The following is a 14,732-nucleotide window of genomic DNA, read 5'->3' as shown; positions in this document are numbered from 1 at the left end:
CATAAATATAAATTCATTCAATTCGTATAAGTGGCAATGGCCTAATTAATTTTAATAAATATTGAGTCTCAAAAAGTATTTGTAATACACGGTGTACGAGTATTATAATAAATGCACTTAGACTGATTATAACTTATTTTCCGTTAAAACAAATATAAGTCATGTTAGGGATAAATTTGCTTCCATAGGAACAAAATTAAATCAAGAATCGTCATTGTTAGCTACTTTCGTGGAAGCCAAGTGTCTTTCTTTAAAAAGACGAGCTAGTTGAACGTGTTTTAAATATTTAAAGCTTTCTCTGTATTCGACAAAAAAGCACCAGCTTAAAGGTAACTTTCAAAGAAGAGCTACAAGAAAGTACAGGAGGACAATTTTAAGAGGTGATCATCTTCAGTTAGGAAAATATCAATAAATAGTATTTACCTCAGGAAGTTCCTCTGGTGCAAGAAAGAGTCACAAACTCGAGGCACTCTAGGTCTTTTCGGAAGCTCAAGCAGCAGCCGTGAAGAGCTTAGCCAACAATAACCTATTAGTACCTTTTATATTAGAAAAAGTAGATAAACTCAAAGGAAAAGCTTCAAGGCCAAGAAGCCGCCAAATATTTGTCTTCTTCAGCTTCATCTTCGCGAGTCAAGGCCTACAGAACAGGAGTCAAAGTCTTTACACTTTCTTATGTTTGTGAGAAATCGCCATTTCGATGTTCGCTACATACTTCACCCTTGTAACCTCGACTTAAAAAAGAACAGCGCTCGAAAATCTTCAAGGAGCACCAGAAAAACATCTTGCATCCTGACGCTTGCAACCAATTGACAATAAAATTGAGTATACTTCTGCAATGTGGCGCGTCATGTTCATCTAGAAATCCTGGGAACAGTATGACATGTAAAAGACAGAGGATGACCGCTACACTACGTCACGATGGTCGGGGTGGTGTAGACACAGGGATAGGATACCCCCAAGCACTTCTCCGTCATTTTCCTACATCACAAATTAATTAATTAATCATTAATTAAATATTAATGATTAATTTTCCTACCTCAAATAATTATGATGTCAAGAATGTTGTTCTTTGAAGTTTGTTTTTGAGGATGGAAGGATTGTGCAGGAAAAAGGATTTTTCCGGACATTTTCCATCGTTCAGTGACCTTGCTTCGTGAGCTGGCTGCGTAAGCTGGGTTCGTGGTCTTGCTTCGTTAGCTGGCTTCGTGGTCTTGCTTCGTGAGCTTGCTTCGTGAGCTTGCTTCGTGAGACTGCTTTGTAAAATTCGATTACAATTGTAGTAGATTTTATATTGATTCGAAGCAGATATGAGAACATTGGCAATAGATTTTACATTAAAACTGCTTAAGAAATTAGAAGCCTACAATGAACAGTAAAACATCTATAGATTCGGTTATTTTTCATTCGTGATTTCCTGTTTGATTTCTCAGATTTGTTTATGGTATATTGAACAAGATTTTACATAGAATTTCTGTTGCACCCAAAAGTGGCCTAGGAACCCCATATATATATGTGTGTGTGTGTGTGTGTGTGTGTGTGTGTGTGTGTGTGTGTGTGTGTGTGTGTGTGTGTGTGTGTGTGTGTGTGTGTGTGTGTGTGTGTGTGTGTGTGTGTGTGTGTGTGTGTGTGTGTGTGTGTGTGTGTGTGTGTGTGTGTGTGTGTGTGTGTGTGTGTGTGTGTGTGTGTGTGTGTGTGTGTGTGTGTGTGTGTAAAAAGGCCAACATATTAATATTCATTAACTATATTTCGCATTACGCTTATATATATATATATATATATATATATATATATATATATATATATTCAATTAATAGCCAGCTAAACCTGCTATCAAGGTTAGAGAAAAATATTTATGCAAGTATTCCTAGATCATGCTTACTCATAATTAATTAAATTAAAACATATCGTTTTTGAAGATACTGTAATCTTAATGCAGATAAATTTAATCCTTGCTATGTATTTAATTGGTAAGTCATTCAAACTGCTTAAGCGCACATTGCAGTTTCAAAGAGTTTCGAAGAAATAACAGATTATATTACACATCTAGGAATGTACTGTGTGATGTACTGTTTGAACACTTCCCTTACAAAAAAAAGAGCATAAAGGCAAAGGGTTTGTTTTTACTGTCATGAAATATCGTAAAGGTGTGTACACACATACATAAGAGTTCACAGTTGTGATATCAAAAGCGCCTTTATATTCATATACTTATTTAACTTAAAATACATAGGAAAGTGTAAGAGGAAAATGCAGAGTTTTCCTTGTACGGACATTGTGTTATTAGTGATCTCCCCATTCCATATCTTCGTAATCCGTTTGTGTAAATTGTTCATTATAATCCTAACAAGGTAACGCGTTACAAATTATTGCTACAGAGTTTACTTAAAGCTCTGAACCAAACATTCTGGGCTCTTTTATTTGTTTATAGAACTGAATTTTTATTGCAATATTTGTTAAATAAAAATAGGCTTAGGCACCTTAATATCATATAGGTTCATATTCCGATGCATTAGTAATATGCAATAAATTTAACCTGCTCAACAACTTTTTTTAGTGTTATTAAATTGTTTTAATTCCAAAACTTCCTATCATTTAAATCTATACATGATATCATGTAGTATTTAGATACTATAAATAGATCAGTATCAACTCATTCTACCTGAAGAAGCTTTCAATTAATCCCCCCCCAGTTTTTTTTTTATTATTCATAACTTAAAAATTGTTTTAATACCTAATTAATCACGTCATAATTAACAGAAATATTTAGTACAGGAATTATTCATACCAAACACTTTAATGTTTTCAGGATCACTTTGAAGTTAGTTATTATTAAAAACTCACTATTCTTAGTTAACTTGATTAATACTATAATAACATTGTTGTAGTTAACTGGAATAACGTTTTAGATATTTGCTAATAAATAGTTATTTAGGTAAAGTGAACAATGTCGCCTAACATCCTGATAGTGTGTATACACGATTTTTTTAATCTCAAATTTTAAATGATTGTTGTTAAAAAATTGTTCTTGTTGGAGCCTAAATCCTATTTTAAGATTTTATTCAGCACAGGAAAGTCTTACATCAATTATTTGTTGTGAACTACAAATTGACTTTTATTATTTAATAACTGTTTGAAAGAAATTCCAGTATGATATTTTTGCCGTCTCAGACCCAAATCTATAACATTTGACTTGAAATTGTGTGTTTTAAATTTATCTCAGGTGTTTTATTCCATTAATCTATATATATATAAAAAATGAATGTTTGTATGTTTGTCCTTTATGGAATCGTGAACTATTGGACCGATCATGATGAAAATTTGTACGTATATGTATTTTTTCCACGGAGAAGGTTTATATGCTATGCCCATTGATGTTATCCCTTTCCCGATTCAGGATTCCGCCCCACTGGTTACAGAAATACCCATAAGAAATGCATTGCAGCAAACATATGTTAAACGTCTTTTCAAATTTTTAATCAGCTGTTTCTTTGTATATTATAAAATATAGAGCTGTCAAATTATTTAAAATGTAAGTACAATTAAATAGTTATGAAGGATTAATATTAATAATATTAATAAAGTTAGAAAGCATCTATCCGTGTGTGTGAACAGCCGGTTCAATTGGATCGGATACATTATGTGATTCGGAGTGCTGATTAACATCTTATAAATTCAAACGCATTTTTTACGTTGTTCCCGTACAATTATGCCTCCAAAGCGACAAGCAAATTGGTCGATCTACACCTCAAGCTCGAAAGAAAAGAGCAATACGAGCCTCAGAATCAGACGAGCAACGAGTATTAAGGCTGGAAAAATATTCGAGTACATGCCGCTGAAAACCCGTTCGACGGAATCATCTGAACAACGAAAATTGAGGTTGGAAACTAATCGAATACGTACTACTCAGGCCCGTTCGTCTGAGACAACTGAACAACGGGAAAGAAGGCTGCAAAATATTAGAATAAGCAACGTTCGATCAAGACGAACGTTGCACATTGATTTAAATCTTGCTGCATTCTATTATGATAGTAATAATGATTACAGTCTTCATCCAAGTGTCGTCATTGGAAAAATGGATAAAATTTGTATGTATTGGGGCGCCCTTAAATTTAAGAATGAAACACCAGGAATGTTGCTGCGCCAATGGAAAAGTTATACTGCCAGAATTACATCCACCACCCGAACCACTATCAACGTTGTTATCAGGTGTTACACGTGAATCCGAAGCATTTCTTGGAAAATATTCGCAAATACAATTCATGTTTTCAAATGACATCGTTCGGTGCAACTAACATCGTGCGTGAAAATTACATGCCAACATTTAGAGTGCAAGGGCAAATTTATCATCGTGTGCCGGATCGCTGCTACCATTGCCGGACGCAGATCACAAGTTTCTTCAAATTTATTTTTCATGGCAAACAGTCATGAACAAATTGAACAACGATGTCATTACAATGCAGGCACTAAACGAGAAATCGTGGCTGCGTTACAAGCCTTTTTCGATCAACACAATGAATTAGTTCAGTTGTTTAAAAACCGCCATTCAAACAAATGCCAGCCGATGACTACGCAGTTGTAATTCGAGCAGATAAAAGACCCGTTGGCCAATACGAAAGACAATTTAATGCACCAACAGTTGATGAAGTGGCGATCGTGATAGTTGGCGAAGAATTCGAATCACGCGACATAATTCTTCATCGCAGAAGTGGTGACGTTCAACGAGTCTCCGAAACTCATCGTTCATACGACGGATTACAGTATCCGATTCTGTTTTGGCGAGGAGAAGATGGATATCATTTAAACATCAAAATGAGAAATCCACAAACAGACGAGGAAACGAATAAGAAAGTCAGTGCTATGAATTATTATTCGTATCGATTGATGATTCGTCAAGACGCTGAGAACCACATACTAAAATGTCGACAATTGTTCCATCAATACATTGTCGACATGTACGCGAAGATTGAAACCGAACGACTCTTATATATTCGATTGAATCAAAACCAAGTTGCGGTCTGAAGAGTACATCCATTTACGAGACGCAATCGTTAATGATGGTAACAAGAATCCAAACGAATTAGGAAGAATGGTCATATTACCATCGACATTCACGGAAGTCCACGGCACATGCATGAATATGCACAAGATTGCGATAACATACGTTCGCGCATACGGTCGTCCAGATTTGTTCATCACATTTACATGCAATCCTACGTGGGATGAAATTAATGAACTTCTGTTAGCTGGACAATTCATCTTCGGACCGCCATGACATTACCGCACGCGTATTTCAACAAAAATTGAAATCTTTCATGGATTTTATTTATCAAGCATCGTGTTTTTGGAGAGGTACGCTGTTGGATGTATTCCATTGAATGGCAGAAAAGAGGATTGCCACATGCACATATTTTGATTTGGTTAGTCAATAAAAATTACGCCAAATCAAGTTGACCAAATTCATCTCAGCAGAAATACCAGATAAAGACATTGATTCAAACTTATTCGACGTCGTTACCAAAAATATGATTCATGGTCCATGTGGCGCATTTAATAACAATTCACCATGCATGTCTGATGGGAAATGCACGAAACGATACCCAAGAAACTTGGTTTCTGAGACCATTACTGGCAATGACGGATACCCACTGTATCGTCGACGATCAGTTGAAGATGGCGGCAAATCCATCGTTCTGAAAGTACGAAACGTTAATGTCGAAGTCGATAATCGTTGGGTTGTTCCATATTCACCATTGCTCTCAAAGACCTTCAAAGCACACATTAATGTTGAGTATTGCAATTCAGTAAAGTCGATTAAATACATTTTGCAAGTATGTCAACAAAGGAAGTGACATGGCAGTCTTCGGAGTAGGGAATGTAGCGGCACCGCCTCGATGAAATCAACCAATACCAAACTTGGACGCTACATTAGCAGCAATGAAGCAGTATGGCGCATCTTATCATTTCCAATCCATGAACGACATCCAACAGTAGTACATTTGGCAGTGCATCTCGAGAATGGACAACGCGTGTACTTCACAAACAGATAATGTACGTGCAAGAGCATTGGTTCCACCGGCAACAACTTTAACTGCATTTTACTCATTGTGCCAAGATGATCATTTTGCAAAGACTCTACTTTATTCTGAGGTACCGAAATTCTACACGTGGAATGCATCGGCTAAAAAGTTTCAACGTCGCAAACAAGGTAAAGTAGTTGAAGGACATCCCAATTTGTATTCCAGTGACGTATTGGGTCGTCTGTACACTGTTCACCCGAACAATACCGAATGTTTTCTATTTGCGATTGCTGTTAATCAATGTACGTGGACCGATGTCCTTCCAAGATTTAAGGACAGTCAACGGTCAGTTATATGCGCCACTTATCATCAAGCTTGCCAGAAACTAAATCTTCTTGAAAATGATGCCCATTGGGACACTGCACTCGCTGATGCATCGAATACTGCTCGACCACAGCAAATACGTACGTTATTTGCTATCATTTTAACAACTGTTTCCCATGTAATCCAAACGATCTTTGGGAAATAATACAAGGACAACATGAGTGAAGACATTCTACATCGTTTGCGCATTGCGAATCAAAATTCGGACATTCAATTCCACTCCAAACGTGTATAATGAGGCATTGATTTTGATTGAAGATATATGTTTGGCAATTACTAACAAGGCACTGGTGCAAACTGGGAATGCCTGATCCAAACCGACCAGCGAACAACCTTTTCGATCGTGATTTGCAACGAGAAACACACTTTGATACTGTCGAATTGGGGACATTTGTTCAGATAAATCTTCCGCAGTTGATTCCAGAACAACGCATTGCGTATGACAGAATTATGCGTGCCATTACAGAACAGAGTGGTGGACTATTTTTCCTAGATGCGCCTGGTGGTACAGGAAGACTTTTCTTCTTTCACTCATTCTGGCAACCATACGATCACAAAATAATATTGCACTGGCCATTGCATCATCTGGAATTGCGGCAACTCTTTTGGATGGTGGCCGAACAGTGCATTCAGCATTGAAACTGCCGTTGAATTTGCAAAACACTGAGACACCAACATGCAACATCAGTAAAAACTCTGGAATGGGCAAATTACTCCAAAACGTGTCAAATTATCATATGGGAACGAATGTACAATGTCTCACAAGAAAGCATTGGAAGCAATTGATCGTACACTGCGAGATTTGAGAGGAAACGAACAGATCTTTGGTGGAGCGCACTCATTTTATTGTCTGGTGATTTTCGACAAACGCTGCCGGTTATACCACGTTCAACAACCCGCTGACGAACTTAATGCATTGTCTCAAATCATCAGTTTTATGGCGCCATATACAGAAATTGATTTTGAAAACCAACATGCGTGTACAACTACAACAGGATGCATCGGCTGAAAATTTTGCAAAACAATTGATGGATATTGGAAATGGGCGAGTGCAAATTGATGAATCTACGCAATGTATCACCTTGCCAGCAAACTTCTGTAAGATCACAAAAAGCATAGATGAATTGGTGCAAAAAGTTTTTCCAAACATTGCACAAAGCTACAAAAAATCTTCAGTGGCTCAGTACGCGTGCTATATTAGCAGCCAAAAATATCGATGTCAATACCATTAACTTCAATATTCAGAATGGAATACCTGGCGAAACAACAATATATAAGTCCATCGATACTGTGGTGAATCAAGACGAAGTTATCAACTATCCAACTGAATTTTTGAATTCGCTTGATTTGCCAGGCATGCCAACCGCACGTTCTTATATTGAAAATTCGCGTACCCATCATTCTTCTTCGAAACATAAATCCACCACGACTTTGTAACGGAACCAGACTCTCAGTCAAGAAAATGATGAACAATGTTATCGAGGCAACAATTTTGACTGGAAAATTCAAAGGTGAAGACGTACTGTTACCACGTATCCCAATGATCCCAACAGATATGCCATTCGAATTTAAACGTTTGCAGTTTCCGGTGCGACTCGCTTTCGCAATAACTATCAACAAAGCACAAGGACAATCGTTGCAAGTATGTGGATTGAATTTGGAGAATCCATGCTTCTCACATGGGCAGCTCTATGTGGCTTGCTCACGCGTTGGAAAACCTTCTGATTTATTTGTTTACGCACTAGATGGAAAAACAAGAAATATTGTGTATCCCACAGCCCTTCAATAAATATCGAATTTAATCGAAACGCTGCAATGTCACAATTTTTTCGGAATGAACAAAATCAATAAGGTGACTCAAAATGAATTGTATATGTGTGTATTGAATATTTCCTTCAAATTTATTGAATATTTCCTTCAAATTTATTTTAGTTGGTGGCGTAGCAACGCGCGCAGGGTAAGCTAGTTAACAAAATAATTTCCAAATACTCTATTGTACGAGATTTAATACAAAATTCGTACTGTCCATTAGCTTAGTGCTTAGAAATCCTACACATCAGACTACTTAGATTATACATTTTTTCTTAAACATCAGTTTTGATGTTATTTTGGATTTTTTTAAATATCAGAAATCAGTTTTGATATATGATGTTGAATATGATGTTGATCATCGTATTCAACATCATCACCCAATATGATGTTGAAGTGTGAAAGAATCTAGGTTAAAGTATGTGACACTATAGCAATGCATACTAAGGGAAACAAGGTACACATAAGTATTTCTTGCATTTATTGACGATATATGGTTTAAAAGATAACATGTTTTACGGAATTTCCATCGTTATATGTTACAAAAATAGAACACTACGTTTCGATCATTAGAATCCATCCTCTTCTTCAGTTACCAATAAACCTTAGTATACAAGGTAACCACATACAAATATTGTTCTGTTCCATTTCTTGCTAGGTTTTGGTGAGATTATCGCTTGGTTATTTTTATTTAATTCTGTATACTTAACCCGTCTTCTTTAGGGTTTTTGATAGCTGACGAATTGAATATATTTTATTTTTGAAAAATAGTGTTCTATTTTTGTAATACATGATAAATTTATTAAAAGCTTATATTTTTACAAACATTTAGTTATGAAGTTTTGAAATGTTTCTGTACGTAACAAAATCCGTTACTGTTATTTTCTTTTTATCAATAATATAAAAGCTACAACGGCAGCATTCAGAGTAGGTAGGTAGCAAAAGGAACTCTTACCTACTAAAAACTACCAAACTTTTGAGTGGTATCAAATGAGGGAACACCTCATTTGTTACATTACTGCTCGGTAATACTGTTTCTATTGCATGTCTATCCGCTAATAGAGCAAAAGAATGTTACTTTAATTTGATCCACTGAGATGACCAATTAATTCCATATTAGAAATTTTCTTAACACTCTGTCTAAATACATTAAATTTTGCCAATCATAAACAATATTATAGGCCATAGTCTATAGCTGACTAATAGCTAATTATTCTTCCCACCTTCTGCAGAATAAAAGACTGTTTGTTGGGCTTGTTCCCGTAATGGCGTTAAGGTTTAATGACATGCTTATCGTGAGCAGATAATATCGGAAATTAACAATAGGTTTAGATATCGTACAATTTGACACACCCATGCTCTTCACGTTTAATTGTAAGTGAAAACATATTGCGTAAACCTTTTCAAATCCATTTTGAGACTAATCCTTTGAATATTTTATGAAATGAATAAAAAACATTAGCTTTGTTGTAAATGAATGTAAATCATACGCGTATATTTATCATACCAAAGAAACTGTTAATTAAATTTTCTTCCCAATTTTTGAAAAATAAAAGACTGTGTTTGTTGGGCTTGTTCCCGTAATGACGCTATGATTTTTGCGACTTGCTCGACATGCTTATCGTGAGCAGATAATATTAGAAATTAACAACCTGTTTAAGTACCGTACAATTTTACATTTTACACACCCATTCTCTTCATGTTCCATTGTAAGTGAAAGTACATAAACTTTTTCAAATCGAAAATGTAAGTCTAATCATTTGAATATTTTATAGAATGAATAAAAATAATTAGCTTTGTAATATAACCATTTGGAAATGGTGCCTAACATAAACTACGATCATTTTGATATAATTATATTTTTATTTTACATCCAGTAAAAACAATTTTCCATAACGCGATAGAAGAATACTATTATGTAGTTTAAAGTACTACACAAGGAAGACACAGACAATGCAAATGGAGAACACAGTAGAACGTCAAGGCGTTGGGTTACTGACTAGGCACAATACAGGATGGTTCCGACTTCGACAACACCTCGCTATTGTTTCTGTTATCGCTCGGCATTTGCATGGAAATGGATCGTAGACAACTAGGGGTTGCATTCCCATTAACGCTTGCGATATCTGGAAACAGTGATCGTGTTCGATAACAGACCACGTTGTTGTCCGTTTAACCCAGGAAATTATGTTACGTTATTTTCCTCATTTTAAAGAATAAAACACTTGGATTGTGTGGTGTATTGATGTGATTGTAACACTGTGGATACACTGTTTTCTCATTTGTTTAGCAATTTTTAATACACATTTTAAGGCGATACGGGAATAGTTATGTGTAAAGAAGAGTGTTATAGTCTAGGACCCCAGAAACAATTTGCGTTATATAAACACACCAACTTAGTTTTTCTTGAAATCAAGAGATGAATTTTTTTTTTTAAGAAAGAAATCGAACGTCAGCTGCGCTAATTTTGGTGGAGGTTAAAAGGGAGGGTATCGAGAATGAAACACGATCTCCAAAAAAAAAACACAATACACCAGTCGCCAATGTCAGTCGTAGGTGGTTGGTCGGCAAATGCAGACCTATTGTGAGATATATTCTGTAGTTCAGTTTTGGTTATAAGGGTTGTGTTATGTTTTAAAAGGTGCCTGTTTTAGAGTTAGTGGAGTTGACACAACTTGGGGGTTGTGATTCCTGAATTACGCGTGTCATATAGTTCTGTATGATTTGTTTATTTTAACCTGGATTATAATTGTGAGTTAGGTTAGTTATTCAACTGAAGAAGACATCAGATTGCAGATCTCGAAACGTAGTATTACTGACTTTTTGTATCACTAAGCGATGGCAAAAGTCCGGAAAAATCGTGCTTCCTTCGTAATCCTTCCATCGTCAAAAACAAATTTCAAGCAAAGAAGTATCTAAAAAGTTTAAAATATGAAATTATAATGTTTTTTTTTAATTATATATTTCTTAGCTTGACACATTTTAACACATTACCACTATTCCGGGTTTTCTAAGGTGGCTACATGACTCGTGTCGCATTCAAGGTGTTAACAACACAATATAGCTAGAGATGCATCAAATATTGAAGAAATATATTAAACTTTGTGGAAAACTTAAATATATTTTCACTTACCCAGTTTGGCTTGCAACATATTTTTCCACAGTTCTGTGGATTATGATGGTCGAGGCTTTTGACAGATGAGAGAATTCACCCAGTGTATTCTTGGATTTGTCCAAGGACTTCGACTGCACCCATCATGCTATACTGCTGCGTGAATTTAAACATTGCTATGTTAGAGGATTGATTACCACACCTGTGGATTAAGTCTTCTCTTGAAGACGGGTACCAATGTGTCGAAATTAAAAAATCGATCACACATAAAGTAAAAATATACATTCGGGTCCCTCAGGCCCCCTTCTTTTTTTGATTTAGGTCAACAATTTGAATAATACTATTTAAAGTGGATCTCTTAATGTCACAACTGTAAGTCGTCTGGAAATCGTCAATTGAAATCAGTTCATATATTCAATCCTGTGTCGAACACACCTTGCAATCAACAATGATATATCAATATTTATTCATGTCAACTTGCAACAGGAAGAGAATTAAATGTACCAGTTGTCATAGTGAACAAATCTCTTATAGAGGAAGTAGATTGTACTACATTCCTAGGAATGCACCTCGATACAGAGCTAAATTGAAGAGATCATATTGACGTGATATGTTCCATAGTTGCCAATAGTATTTTTTGTCTGCGTAACTTAGCAAAGCGTTGTTTTTAAAATGTTATAAAAGTGCCCTATTTTTGGGCTAGCATACAGTTGGAGGAATTTAGCTGTGCTCGTAGGGCCCTAATACTACCCTTTCAACGAGTAAACGCTACCTGTGTGGCGGGTTGCGTTTACATGCCAGCCGCTGAGATGAAGGCGCAACAATCGCTTTAACGACTTTAAACTCACGATTTCGATTTGCAGATTAGTATTGACAAATACGTTATTTTCAAAAACACGTTAAACAACACTATAACAACGGAAACACAAGGATAAGTCCTATTATTGCTATTATTTGGCATTATCTTATTATTTAATTCCACCACAATCACCACTGTCACAAAACAGACTGATTTTAGCGAGTGTGGTGGGTTACTTGGGCCAATGCGATTCCTGACAGGAGGGTTTTACCCATGAGTCACAGGAAATGTTTTCGGGACGCAGCGCATAATGCTACCCCCGCCACCCCTCCCGCCTATCAGCACACACTCAAGGTCACGCGCACAGGTAAAGTCCTCGAACTGTACCCACACTTTTCTTATGGAATAAAATTATGAGGTAGCTACACAGAATACAAATTTGAAATAGGCTTTCGGCTCCAAAAGAAGGCAGTGCCACGCTCCGGCGATCACTCAGGGAGAAGTATAATACCAAATATACGTTACAAGCGTTTTAAAACAAACAAGGTACGGTATAGTTTTGTTACAAATAAAAAAACGTTTGGACAAATAAAACGGAACTGAACAATTACCCAAATGAGCTGTAACTATCTAGAGACATTAAAATGAATGGAAATATTTCAGTCAGAATTTAATTACTAGAACAAAACAGTAATCAGCTATTATCAAGGTGTATAGTAAGTTACGGTACAATATACTGTAAAGTACATAGGTTACCTATAAGGAGTAAATCTTTACCTTCAATACTTTTATTTTTTTAAGATATGTAAAATATAAATACATTATAACATTTAATAATTCCAGTAGCAAAACATTTTGTAACTACCTCAGTAGAATATGTAGAACACTAATTCTAAAAAAATCTAATTACATAGAGTAAAATTGTAAGTAGGCGATATTTGAGAATTAAATGTTTCGCATTTGAAGTTATTTATATGGTTTAGCTCACATAAAATTTGTTTCGACAATCATATTTAAAACGTTATCAATTATATTCAAGACCTTTAGAAAGGTGCCATTTAAACATAACATTTAAGTATAACACTTTATGAAACAAGTTTCAATAGTCTCTATAGTCGTTGGACTTTGGGCCTGAGTTAGAGATAGCGCAGGTTTAGATCCTGTCTGTGACCGTTGCACTTTTTATCAGTACCATCACCCTCGTACTGTATCGACTCTCCCCTTTATTCTGTTTGATAAGATCCTCGCACAGGCCAGTGGGCCATGAGGACGGACAGAATAAAGCTTAAAAGGGGATCAGCCTCTCCTTTAAAAAAATCCATTAATATTTAAGCTCACTTTAAAAGCCAAAACGAAAACTATACAACTAATTCAACTTTTAGTATGTATCAAAAGACATTTTGTACCCAGATATTTATCTCGAGGTCAGACACCTAATTATAATTATTATTCACCTCCAATAATGTTTTAATGATTCAAAACATTATTCTAATTGATATTTAATACAACCTTTAAAATTAACAATAAAGTAGTATTTAGTTTTAAACTGAAAAGAAAGATGAGTTTTGTTTAACATCAATTAAATAAATCAATAATACATCCGTTCAATTTTTACTGAAACGAACAAATGGTTTTCAAACCATGAGTAATATATAAAGATCAATATTACGTAATCAGCGTTTAAATCTTTCAAACATCTAAAATGTCGGACCTGCCTTACCTCTTCTCAGAAATAGCGAAATGCTGAAAATCCTCGGCAAAAAGAAGAGTGCTCCATTGATCCAGATAGAATTTCTGCAGCGCCCACGCGGGAGGATAGGCAATTTTTGCAACCCCGAACTGTTAAGAAGTATCGAGCCACGCCAGGCGCGCTTCTGACGTAGAAAAATTTTCAAATTTTTGGTTGATCAGGCCAAAGCAGCACGAAAACGTTACAGCAGTCAGAATAATTTTAAACATAGAAAGTATTACATTGATGCCTTCAGGAGTTGGGGATGACTGACTCTGCCTTGCCTTTAAATCCTGGATATGGCCCTGTATTGGCTATACAAATGTGAATTGATACAGCTAGTGACTTTCATAAATATATACGATTAATACAAGAGGAAGGTAAAGCTTGAGAATATTTTGACAGGTTCACAGAACGATGGCTTATGAACAACTTTCATTTCACGTTGGTGTCAAAGTGATCAACAGACTCCCAGAATTTATCATAGAATAGGCAACAAGAGAGGATTTCAAAGCTTGACTAATAGCTCTTTTAGTGTTGAATGCGTTTTATTCCGTTGATGAGTTCATGGCAAATCGCTGTAAAATGAATGAAGTTTGAATTATGACATTTGAAAAAAATATTAGTGCAATCAATGTAACTTAAGTAAAAATTAATGTATTGTTTGTCCTTATTACCAATATACACAATTTGTATTACATATAAACTTTATGACTGACGCATCCAATACAACTGAACAAATTGTCTGATGCAATAAAGACTATTTCATTTTAACTGATATTTTAACACTTTGACTGCAATGGACGCACTTTACTAGTATTCCGGCTGTTGTAATAAGGTATTTCATTCGTTCCGCGGTAAAGGTGATACCAACTTTCAGGC

The sequence above is a fragment of the Homalodisca vitripennis genome, chromosome 1, assembly GCF_021130785.1.
Source record: "Homalodisca vitripennis isolate AUS2020 chromosome 1, UT_GWSS_2.1, whole genome shotgun sequence".
NCBI lineage: Eukaryota > Metazoa > Arthropoda > Insecta > Hemiptera > Cicadellidae > Homalodisca > Homalodisca vitripennis.
This window is presented reverse-complemented; position numbering follows the sequence as displayed.